Genomic DNA, 13,298 nt, shown 5'->3' on the forward strand with positions numbered 1-13,298 from the left:
CTGTCTCTCTCGCTATCTGGGGGGTTTATAGTATATATTATATTTATATATATATATATTGCTCACTGTCTCTCTCTCGCTATCTGGGGGGTTTATAGTATATATTATATTTATATATATATATATTGCCCACTGTCTCTCTCGCTATCTGGGGGGTTTATAGTATATATTATATTTATATATATATATATTGCTCACTGTCTCTCTCTCGCTATCTGGGGGGTTTATAGTATATATTATATTTATATATATATAGCTCACTGTCTCTCTCGCTATCTGGGGGGTTTATAGTATATATATTTATATATATATTGCTCACTGTCTCTCTCTCGCTATCTGGGGGCTTTATAGTATATTATATTCATATATATTACTCACTGTCTCTCTCTCTCTATCTGGGGGATTTATAGTATATTATATTCATATATATATATATATATATTACTCACTGTCTCTCTCTATCTATCTGGGGGTTTTATAGTATATAATATGTACATTACTCACTGTCTCTCTCTCTCTCTAAGTATCTGGGGGGTTTATAGTATATAATTTATATATTGCTCACTGTCTCTCTATCCAGGGGGTTTATACTATATTATATTTATATAAATACATTACTCGCTGAGTCTCTCTCTCTCTATCTGGGGGTGTTTGTAGTGTACTATATTTATATATGTATTACTCACTGTGTGTGTGTGTGTGTGTTTCTCTATCTATCCAGAGGGTTTATAGTATATTATATATTGTATTTACATATGTATTACTCACTGTCTCTCTCTCTCTCTACCTGGGAGTGTTTATAGTATATGTATTTATATTACCCACTCTCTCTCTCTATCCGGGGTGTTTATAGTATATACTCACTGTCTCTCTCTCTCTATCCGGGGTGTTTATAGTATATACTCACTGTCTCTCTCTCTCTATCCGGGGGGTTTATAGTATATACTCACTGTCTCTCTCTCTCTATCCGGGAGGAGGTTTTATAGTATTTTATATTATATTTATACTATATTTATATATATTTTACTCACGGTCTCTCTGCCGCTCTCTCTCTCTATCCGGGGGGAGGTTTTATATTATATTTATATTATATTTATATATATTTTACTCACGGTCTCTCTGCCGCTCTCTCTCTCTCTCTATCCGGGGGAAGGTTTTATATTATATTTTATATTATATTTATATATATTTATATATATTTTACTCACGGTCTCTCTGCCGCTCTCTCTCTCTATCCGGGGGGAGGTTTTATATTATATTTATATATATTTATATATATTTTACTCACGGTCTCTCTGCCGCTCTCTCTCTCTCTATCCGGGGGGAGGTTTTATATTATATTTTATATTATATTTATATATATTTATATATATTTTACTCACGGTCTCTCTGCCGCTCTCTCTCTCTCTATCCGGGGGGAGGTTTTATATTATATTTTATATTATATTTATATTATATTTATATATATTTTACTCACGGTCTCTCTGCCGCTCTCTCTCTCTCTATCCGGGGGGAGGTTTTATATTATATTTTATATTATATTTATATATATTTATATATATTTTACTCACGGTCTCTCTGCCGCTCTCTCTCTCTCTATCCGGGGGGAGGTTTTATATTATATTTTATATTATATTTATATTATATTTATATATATTTTACTCACGGTCTCTCTGCCGCTCTCTCTCTCTCTCTATCCGGGGGGAGGCTTTATATTATATTTTATACTATATTTATATTATATTTATATATATTTTACTCACGGTCTCTCTGCCGCTCTCTCTCTCTATCCGGGGGGAGGTTTTATAGTATTTTATATTATATTTATATTATATTTATATATATTTTACTCACGGTCTCTCTCTCTCTCTCTATCCGGGGGGAAGTTTTATATTATATTTATATTATATTTATATATATTTTACTCACGGTCTCTCTGCCGCTCTCTCTCTCTCTCTATCCGGGGAGAGGTTTTATATTATATTTTGTATTATATTTATATATATTTTACTCACGGTCTCTCTGCTGCTCTCTCTCTCTCTCTCTATCCGGGGGGAGGTTTTATATTATATTTATATTATATTTATATATATTTTACTCACGGTCTCTCTCTCTCTCTATCCGGGGGGAGGTTTTATATTATATTTATATTATATTTATATATATTTTACTCACGGTCTCTCTGCCGCTCTCTCTCTCTCTCTCTATCCGGGGGGAGGTTTTATATTATATTTATATTATATTTATATATATTTTACTCACGGTCTCTCTCTCTCTCTATCCGGGGGGAGGTTTTATATTATATTTATATTATATTTATATATATTTTACTCACGGTCTCTCTGCCGCTCTCTCTCTCTCTCTATCCGGGGGGAGGTTTTATATTATATTTATATTATATTTATATATATTTTACTCACGGTCTCTCTGCCGCTCTCTCTCTCTCTATCCGGGGGAGGTTTTATATTATATTTTATATTATATTTATATTATATTTATATATATTTTACTCACGGTCTCTCTGCTGCTCTCTCTCTCTATCCGGGGGGAGGTTTTATAGTATTTTATATTATATTTATATTATATTTATATATATTTTACTCACGGTCTCTCTGCTGCTCTCTCTCTCTATCCGGGGGGAGGTTTTATAGTATTTTATATTATATTTTATATTATATTTATATATATTTATATATATTTTACTCACGGTCTCTCTGCTGCTCTCTCTCTCTCTATCCGGGGGGAGGTTTCATATTATATTTATATTATATTTATACATATTTTACTCACGGTCTCTCTCTCTCTCTATCCGGGGGGAGGTTTCATATTATATTTATATTATATTTATATATATTTTACTCACGGTCTCTCTGCTGCTCTCTCTCTCTATCCGGGGGGAGGTTTTATAGTATTTTACAGTATTTTATGTTATATTTATATATATTTTACTCACGGTCTCTCTCTCTCTCTCTATCCGGGGGGAGGTTTTATATTATATTTATATTATATTTATATATATTTTACTCACGGTCTCTCTGCTGCTCTCTCTCTCTCTCTATCCGGGGGGAGGTTTTATATTATATTTTATGTTATATTTATATATATTTTACTCACGGTCTCTCTGCCGCTCTCTCTCTCTATCCGGGGGGAGGTTTTATATTATATTTATATTATATTTATATATATTTTACTCACGGTCTCTCTGCCACTCTCTCTCTCTCTATCCGGGGGGAAGTTTTATAGTATTTTATATTATATTTATATTATATTTATATATATTTTACTCACGGTCTCTCTGCCACTCTCTCTCTCTCTATCCGGGGGGAGGCTTTATAGTATTTTATATTATATTTATATTATATTTATATATATTTTACTCACGGTCTCTCTGCCGCTCTCTCTCTCTCTCTCTATCCGGGGGGAGGTTTTATATTATATTTATATTATATTTATATATATTTTACTCACGGTCTCTCTGCTGCTCTCTCTCTCTCTATCCGGGGGGAGGTTTTATAGTATTTTACAGTATTTTATATTATATTTATATATATTTTACTCACGGTCTCTCTGCTGCTCTCTCTCTCTCTATCCGGGGGGAGGTTTTATATTATATTTATATTATATTTATATATATTTTACTCACGGTCTCTCTGCCGCTCGCGGGGCTTTTCGCTCCGGCCACTGTTTTTAAACGGGCCGCACTCGCCTCCGATTGGCTGCCGCTCCGGTCACGTGCCCCGCCAGCTCCATCCCCATTGGCCAGCGCTCAGCGTCAACCGCCACCATTCAAACCCTAACGGTCAGAGCGCGCGGCTGCGCACGGCGGCGGGACAGAGCGGTATCTACACCCGTATCCGCACCCTGAACCCTGTATCTACACCCATACCCGCACCCTGAACCCCGTATCTACACCCGTACCCGCACCCTGAACCCCGTATCTACACCCGTACCCGCACCCTGAACCCCGTATCTACATCCTGAACCCCGTATCTACACCCATACCCGCACCCTGAACCCCTTATCTACACCCTGAACCCCGTATCTACACCCGTACCCGCACCCTGAACCCCGTATCTACACCCGTACCCTGAACCCCTTATCTACACCCGTACCCGCACCCTGAACCCCGTATCTACACCCGTACCCGCACCCTGAACCCCTTATCTACACCCTGAACCCCGTATCTACACCCGTACCCGCACCCTGAACCCCGTATCTACACCCGTACCCTGAACCCCTTATCTACACCCGTACCCGCACCCTGAACCCCGTATCTACACCCGTACCCGCACCCTGAACCCCGTATCTACACCCGTACCCGCACCCTGAACCCCGTATCTACACCCTATACCCACACGGCGGCAGGACAGAGTGGTATCTACACCCTGAACCCCGTATCTACACCCTATACCCGCACCCTGAACCCTGTATCTACACCCTATACCCACACCCTGAACCCCGTATCTACACCAGTATCCACACCCTGAACCCCGTATCTACACCCATACCCGCACCCTGAACCCCGTATCTACACCCTATACCCACACGGAGGCAGGACAGAGCGGTATCTACACCCTGAACCCCGTATCTACACCCTATACCCACACCCTGAACCCCGTATCTACACCAGTATCCACACCCTGAACCCCGTATCTACACCCATACCCGCACCCTGAACCCCGTATCTACACCCTATACCCCCACGGCGGCAGGACAGAGCGGTATCTATACCCTGAACCCCGTATCTACACCCTATACCCACACCCTGAACCCCGTATCTACACCAGTATCCACACCCTGAACCCCGTATCTACACCCTATACCCGCACCCTGAACCCCGTATCTACACCCTATACCCGCACCCTGAACCCCGTATCTACACCCTATACCCACACGGCAGCGGGACAGAACGGTATCTACACCCATATCCGCACCCTGAACCCCATATCTACACCCATATCCACACCCTGAACCTCGTATCTACACCCTATACCCGCACCCTGAACCCCGTATCTAAACCCTATACCCGTACCCTGAACCCCGTATCTACACCCTATACCCACACGGCGGCGGGACAGAGCGGTATCTACACCCGTATCCGCACCCTGAACCCCGTATCTACACCCTATACCCGCACCCTGAACCCCCGTATCTACACCCTATATCCACACGGCGGTGGGACAGAGCAGTATCTACACCCTGAACCCCGTATCTACACCCTATACTCTCACCCTGAACCCTGTATCTACACCCTATACCCACACAGTGGCAGGACAGAGCGGTATCTACACCTGTATCCGCACTCTGAACCCCGTATCTACACCCTATACCCACATGGCGGCGGGACAGAGCAGTATCTACACCCGTTTCCGCACCCTGAACCCCATATCTACATCCTATACCCACACGGCGGTGGGACAGAGCGGTATCTACACCCGTATCTGCACCCTGAACCCCATATCTGCACCTGTATCCGCACCCTGAACCCCATAACTACACCCTATACCCGCACCCTGAACCCCCATATCCACACGGCAGCAGGACAGAGCGGTATCTGCACCCTGAACCCCGTATCTACACCCATACCTGCACCCTGAACCCTGTATCTACACCCTATACCCGCACCTTGAACCCCATATTCGCATGGCGGCAGGACAGAGCGGTATCTACACCCGTATCCACACCCTATACCCACACCCTGAACCCCATATCTACACCCTATACCCACACAGTGGCGGGACAGAGCGGTATCTATACCCGTATCTGCACCCTGAACCCAGATCCATACTCAGAACCCCATATCTACACCTGTATCCGCACCCTGAATCCTGTATCTACACCCTATACCCCATATCCGCATCCTGAACCCCATATCCACACCCATACCCGCATGGCGGGGAGATAGAGTGGTATCTACACCCATATCCGCACCCTGAACCCCATATCTACACCCTGTACCCGCACCCTGAACCCCATATCCACACCCATACCCGCACCCCGAACCCCATATCTACACCCATATCCACACCCTGAATCCCATATCTACACCCATATCCACACCCTGAACCCCATATCTACACCTTATACCTGCACCCTGAACCCCATATCCACACCTATACCCGCACCCTGAACCCCATATCCACACCCATATCTGCACAGTGGCGGGACAAAGCGGTATCTACACCCATATCTGCACCCTGAATCCTGTATCTACATCCATACCCACACCCTGAACCCCATATCCACATCCTGAACCCCATTTCCGCAAGGTGGCAAGACACAGCGGTATCTACACCTCAAACCTATAACCTGAACCCCATATCCACACCCTGAACCCCATATCCACACCTATACCCGAACCCTGAACCCCCTATCTGCACGGCAGCGAGACAGAGAGGTATCTACACCCGTACCTGCACCCTGAACCCCATATCTACACACCAAATCTATACCCTGAACCCCACATCCACACTCTGAACCCCATACCCGCACGGTGGCGAGACAGAGCGGTATCTACACCCATACACACACCCTGAACCCCATACCCGCACGGCGCGGAGACAGAGCAGTATCTACACCTCGTACCCACACCCTGAACCCCATATCCACACCCATACCCGCACGGCGGGGAGACAGAGCAGTATCTACACCTCATACCCACACCCTGAACCCCATATCCACACCCATACCTGCATGGCGGGGAGACAGAGCAGTATCTACACCCATACCCACACCCTGAACCCCATACCCGCACAGTGCGGAGACAGAGCAGTATCTACACCTCATACCCACACCCTGAACCCCGTATCCACACCCATACCCGCACGGCGGGGAGACAGAGCAGTATCTACACCCATACCCGCACCCTGAACCCCATGTCCACTCCCTCATCCGCCACATCCACACCCTGAACCCCATTATCTGCACGGCGGCAAGACAGAGCGGTATCCACACCCATACCTCTACTCTTCAATTTCTAAAATGTTATTACAGTGTAAATCAGTCAAATATTGTGGAGACTGGTAATGTTAAAACGCCCTGTAAATGCAACAATTGTCAATAGGAAACATGTCAGATGAGAAGCATCACAAGTGCTATCACATGATTGGATGTCATCTCCAATATCACAGGATCAAACCTCCAGGAATACATTAATTGGACAATGCCAACTTCAAATCTAAATGCGAGGTAGCAATAATCGCTTGGAATACTGTGTACAGTTCTGGTCACCCTATTATAGAAAGGATATTATTAAACTAGAAAGAGTGCAGAAAAGATTTACTAGGATGCTACCGGGACTTGATGGATTGAGTTATAAGGAGAGGCTGGATAGACTGGGACTTTTTTCTCTGGAGCGTAGGAGGCTGAGGGGTGATCTTATAGAGGTCTATAAAATAATGAGGGGCACAGATCAGCAAGATAGTCAATATCTTTTCCCAAAGGTAGGGGAAAAACTAGAGAAGAGAGATACAAACGGATCCAGAGGGGCAATTTTTTCACACAGAGGGTGGTGAGCGTCTGGAACGAGCTGCCAAAGGTAGTAGTAGAGGTGGGTACAATTTTATCTTTTAGAAAGCATTTAGATAGTTAGACAGATAAGATGGGTATAGAGGGATATGGGCCAAATGCAGGCAATTGGGATTAGCTTAGTAGTTAAAAAAGGGGCTGGCATGGACAAGTTGGGCTGAAGGGCCTGTTTCTACCTTATAAACCTCGATGACTATGAGATCAGGACTTGGATTGCTTTTTGAATCAGAATTTGCTGTCAGAATTGCAACAAGACCCAATAGCGCTTGCTGCTGTTTCTACTCAAACTGAGGAGCCATTAAATGGTTAAAACACACAGGTCCGAGAATTGTGGGATCTCTGTTAGCCTCATGGTCCTGCTCCCTCACCATTTAACCAAATCAAGGTTGCTTCCATTTATATCAAAGACCAAAGCTCGGACAAAGAGCAGGTTTTAAGGCTCTAAAAGATTTGGATTCCATCGCAAGATTCCCAAATAAGTTGCCCGCTGGTCATCACTCACTTCAGGATGATTTATTGATAAACACCAGTTTAGAAATGATACATTAACTAATCAGACAGAACGTATACAGCCGCTAACAGTTAAAAGCAGTTCTCTGATCCCGGATGGTAAACAGATGCCTAATGCAAGGGATGTTAGTTTCTTGTGTGTACAGAATTCTGCTCTCTGGTCAAAGTGTTAGGAAACACTTTTCCTCCAATCTCCCTCCTCCCCTTCCATCTGAAATGAACACTGCCTGCTCACCAGCACCTCAGCTCCTGACCACCAGAATAACACCAATAAATACTCTCCCTTTTGGGAGTGTCAATCATCTCTGTATCAATTGGGAGCAATGGGTACAGGCCAGGAAATCTGAATGTCAGCGTGGCTCCCACCTCCCCTATCTGACATTCCACCCAAGCTCAGCCCTTCAGTTCAGGCGATGTCCCAGTGTTATTCCCACGAGGCTATTAACCCTGAAACATTGTGGGGATCCAGGCTCGAATCCCGCCACGGCAGATGGTGGAATTCGGATTCAATCAAAAATATCTGGGATTAAGAATCTACTGATGACCATGAAACCATTGTCAGAAAAACCCATCTGGTTCACTGATTCCCCTATAGGGAAGGAAATCTGCCCTCCTTACCCGGTCTGGCCTACATGTGACTCTGAAATGCCTCGAGAATGAGCAATAACTGGTGACCAGTCAGCGACACCCATATCCTTGGAAGAATGAATAAAAAGACTTTAATCGGTACAAGGTAGGAATGTCAGCAAGACAGCTTAAAAGAAGAGACCTTGCTGTTTCTATAGACCTGTTTAAAAATCCCCTTTCAATGTTGCTCAGTGAATGCCATCAATTGGGATGGGGGTGGGGGGGCTGGAGAGGTGTTTAATATCTGGGGGGGTTACAGAGATGGGGAGGGGGGTGCTCGAGAGGGGTTTAATATCGGGGGGGTTACAGAGATGGGGAGGGGGGCGCGGGAGAGGGGTTTAATATCGGGGGGGTTACAGAGATGGGGGGGGTGGAGAAGGGTTTAATATCGGGGGGGTTACAGAGATGGAAGGGGGGTGGAGAGGGGGTTAATATCGGGGGGGGTTACAGAGATGGGGGGGCTGGAGAGGGGTTTAATATCAGGGGGTTACAGAGATGGGCGTTGGAGAGGGGTTTAACATCGGGGGGGGGTTACAGAGATGGGGGGGTTGGAGAGGGGGTTAATATCGGGCGGGTTACAGAGATGGGGGGGTTGGAGAGGATTTAATATTAGGGGGTTACAGAGATGGGGGGGCTGAAGAGGGGTTTAACATCGGGGGGGGTTACAGAGATGGGGGGGTTGGAGAGGGGGTTAATATCGGGGGGGTTACAGAGATGGGGGGGTTGGAGAGGATTTAATATCAGGGGGTTACAGAGATGGGGGGGCTGGAGAGGGGTTTAATATCAGGGGGGGTTACAGAGATGGGGGGGTTGGAGAGGGGTTTAATATCGGGGGGGGTTACAGAGATGGGGGGGCTGGAGAGGGGTTTAATAGGGCGGTTACAGAGATGGGGGTTGGAGAGGGGTTTAATATCGGGGGGGGGTGGAGAGGGGTTTAAAGACAATGAACATTTTAACGGATTTGAAGACATGTCCAAGTCTCAGGAACCCCTTGCCTCCTCCGTCTCCCCCGCCCTTACCCCCACTCCCACCCCTTCCTCCAGATTCAAGTTTCCACTGTCAGAAAGCATCCTTTCTGGTTGTATCACAGCTCGGTCTGGGCTCCTGCTCTGCCCAAGGCCACAAGGAAATACAAAAGGTCATGAATGTAGCCCAATCCATAACACAAACCAGCCTCCCATCCATTGACTCTGTCTACACTTCCTGCTGCCTCAGGAAAATTAAGGACCCCACGCACCCCGGACATTCTCTCTTCCACCTTCTTCCGTCAGGAAAAAGATACAAAAGTCTGAGGTCACGTACCGACCAACTCAAGAACAGCTTCTTCCCTGCTGCTGTCAGACTTTTGAATGGACCTACCTCACATTAAGCTGATCTTTCTCTAGCTATGACTGTAACACTACATTCTGCATCCTCTTCTTTCCTTCTCTATGAACAGTATGCTTTGTCTATAGTGTGCAAGAAACTTGTATCCCAATACATGTGACAATAATAAATGAAATGAAATCAAAATCAAGTCTCCTGTCAGCTGCAGTTGACCTCAGCTAATGCAAAAGATGGTTTAAGCAGGCTTTAAATGTGCTGAGTTGTCCAGGGCAGGATAAACTTAAAGGCAGCATCCTAATCCCCGCTAAACTCAGAAGCTGAGATTCTGAGCAGTGAGAGGTAGCATTTAGTTTTGCACTAACAAATTGTGTCTGAATTTAAACTCCAGTTAAAGAGGCAAGAAGCGGAATATGGAAAAGACAGAGAATGTGGAAGAGGCAGTTTCAGAGGAGTCTGGGGACGCTGAAGATTTGCTCTTTGGCAAAACCAACCCAGACACAACCCCTGACCCTGTCCTTGCTCCAGAGAACATGACCCGCAAACAGAAAATCATTTACTACGCAGACCGAGTCTTCCTCTGCTTTCTGGTGCTGCTGTTTGTGGTCCTCTCAATCGAGATTATCTACAAGGTCTGGTACATTATCAACTGGACAGGAATCTTCAGTTACTTCAGGAACTTGGCTAGCTGGCTGACAACACACGAGGAGGAGGAGGAGTTGTTAGAACTGTGATTCATGTGTATCTCTAAGTCAAGGTAGGTGACAGCGGTTTCAGAGGAAGTGTTTCACCTTCAACTGCATTCAGATGCTCTGCGTTTATCGTACCATCTTCCACTTGTACTGCTGTTTATCTTCTTCAAATGGATGCTATTGAGAGCACTGAATTGGAATCAGTGCTGGCACCAGATGGACAAGGATTTTAAAAGCCACTGTGTTTGGTTTAGTCATTTCAATGATGTCTCCTGTAACAACTATAAATATTCCAACTTCCCCACTCCTCCCTTTCTGAACTGTCTGTGTCCCCATTCGATGTGACTCTGGAACTGCTCAGTCCAAAATACTTGGGACTGAACCACTCTTAGATGTTGGAATTTTTTGAATGACTCTACAAAGCGTCACTACAAATGTGTGAGCCAGAAACCACCACCATTTACTGGATAAAAACACAGTAATAAAAATTGTTGAACTCATCCAAAGCCTGTATCTTCTCTGTTCCTGCTATTAAAATGATGATGATCTCAGAGTGAATGTGTCCGACTGCCTCTCCAAAACAAAATACATCTCCTTCTACCAGGAAGTGGGTGAGATTATTCAGTGATATTGGGCCAGTTGGAAGCTTCTGACAACTGCATCTGGGGTCACCCTGGAATCTTCAGGCTGAAGCACAGGGAACCAGAGGCCCCAGGCTAATGTTCTGGGTGACCGGAGTTCAAATTCCACCATCGCAGCTGGCAGAAGTTAAATTCCATGAATAAAATATGGAAGGTAAAGTTAGCCTCAGTCACAGTGACCACAAAGCCACCATCAATTATCAGAATAACCCACCTGGTTCACTAATGTCCTTTAGGGAAGGAAATCTGCCATCCTTACCCGGTCTGGCCTACATGTAACTCCAGAGCCCCAGCAATGAGGATGATTCTTAACTGCTGTCTGAAATGGCTGAGTGAGACACTCAGGGACAATAGGGATGGGTAGTAAATGCTGGTCCAGCCCAGCGATGCCTACATCCCATGAATGAATTTTTAAAAATCAAACTGTCTTTTTCAAAGCAAGTTCATTAAACGTTTGGAATTTCTAAGTTCTATATAGTTATAAAATGCTGGGTGTCCTGTCCAATGTTAATTTACAATCAGGTGCAGTGGAGAGTTTTTCTCAAGTATATTCGATTAAAATTGGTTCCAATATATCAAATGTTTGGTAACACTGCCCAAACTGGTAAAAACGCAGTGTGTTTGTACTCGGAGTTTAGCTCAGTTAATATGTTCTGATAATGGCACCCTAATGATGCTGACAGTTTAGTTCAGAAGTGGTTCAATATTTAATTACATTTGATTTGAACACAAGGAAGCAGAATCATTACTTTATCTTGTTGCAGAATTTATGTAGATTCTAATTTTCAGGATTTATTTTCAATGAGATTATTAGGCAACGTCTGTGCCTGCGTATATAATGGCCTGAGAGTGTGTTTGTGTGTGTGCGTGTGAACATAGACAGTGGCCGTGTGTGTGTATGTGTATGTATGCATGCGTTTGTGTGTGTGAACATAGACAGTCGTGTGTGTGTGTGTATGTGTGCGTTTGTGTGTGTGAACATAGACAGTGGCAGTGTGTGTGTGTGTCTGAACATAGACAGTGGCCGTGTGTATGTGTGCGTGTGTGTTTGTACATTCACAGTGCCATGTGTGTGTGTGTATAGGCAGTGGCCTGGTGGGTGAGTGAGGGTGTGTGTTTGTGTGTGTGTGTGTGTGTGTGTGTATATACACAGGTAGTGTCCAGATGTGTGTGTGTGTATGCACAGGCAGTGGCTTGGTGTGTGTGTGTGTGTGTGTGTGTGTATACACAGGTAGTGTCCAGGTATGTGTGTGTGTGTGTGTGTGTGTATGCACAGGCAGTGGCCTGGTGTGTGAGTGTGTGTGTATATATACACAGGTAGTGTCCAGGTGTGTGTGTGTGTATGCACAGGCAGTGGCCAGGTGTGTGTGTGTGTGTATGTGTATACATAGGCAGTGGTCAGGTGAGTGAGTGAGCCTTCAATTTAACATGTAGATATTGTATTAAAATGAGCTTTTATATTCTCAATTGAAGGCATTTTGTTTTAGCTGTTGCTTTGCATTTAAAAATATGAAACTCTGCCAGAACAGTGCATGTTAAGTAAAGGTTGGTCAGTATTACCAAGCTGTCAGTCACTACTTTGTAGCTGGAATGAAAATACGGTGATGATCTGGTGCCTTTAAGAAATGTATTTTATCATGTTTCCTGTGAGGGGTATGTTTAAAATTCAGCTCTGATTTACATGGTGCCAATTTGTCTGCACCAGGATGCTCACATGCTGAGAATACAGCCTAATCATTGATTTTAGCTTGGGATGTGTTTGTCTAAAGCTGAGTTCATGATTGTTTGTTTGTTTTGGTTTATCTTCTGGAGAATCTGAGTAGGGTTTTGATTAGAATCAAAATACTGCGGATGCTGGAATCTGAAACAAAATCAGAAAATGCTGGAAAATCTCAGCAGGTCTGGCAGCAGCTGTGGAGAGAGAATAGAGCTAACGTTTCCAGTCTGGATGAGCTCAAAACATTGACTCTATTCTCTC

The 13,298-nt window shown here is 44.4% G+C and overlaps 1 protein-coding gene across 4 annotated transcripts in view; it reads right to left on the reverse strand.

Moving 5' to 3' along the window:
• The window catches only part of kifc1 (kinesin family member C1), a 29,878-nt gene extending 26,016 nt beyond the window's left edge, over positions 1–3,862 (reverse strand). For 3 of the 4 annotated variants that reach the window (XM_080182092.1, XM_080182090.1, XM_080182089.1), the window contains exon 1: positions 3,644–3,862. The gene's annotated coding sequence lies outside the window, so the exon portion shown is untranslated. The remainder of the gene's footprint in view (positions 1–3,643) is intronic. The other variant, XM_080182091.1, reaches the window with a different exon arrangement.
• Between the last annotated feature and the right edge of the window lie 9,436 nt (positions 3,863–13,298).

Source organism: Carcharhinus amblyrhynchos, unplaced genomic scaffold, assembly GCF_965287045.1.
Source record: "Carcharhinus amblyrhynchos unplaced genomic scaffold, sCarAmb.v2.hapA scaffold_45, whole genome shotgun sequence".
Classification (NCBI taxonomy): Eukaryota; Metazoa; Chordata; class Chondrichthyes; order Carcharhiniformes; family Carcharhinidae; genus Carcharhinus; species Carcharhinus amblyrhynchos.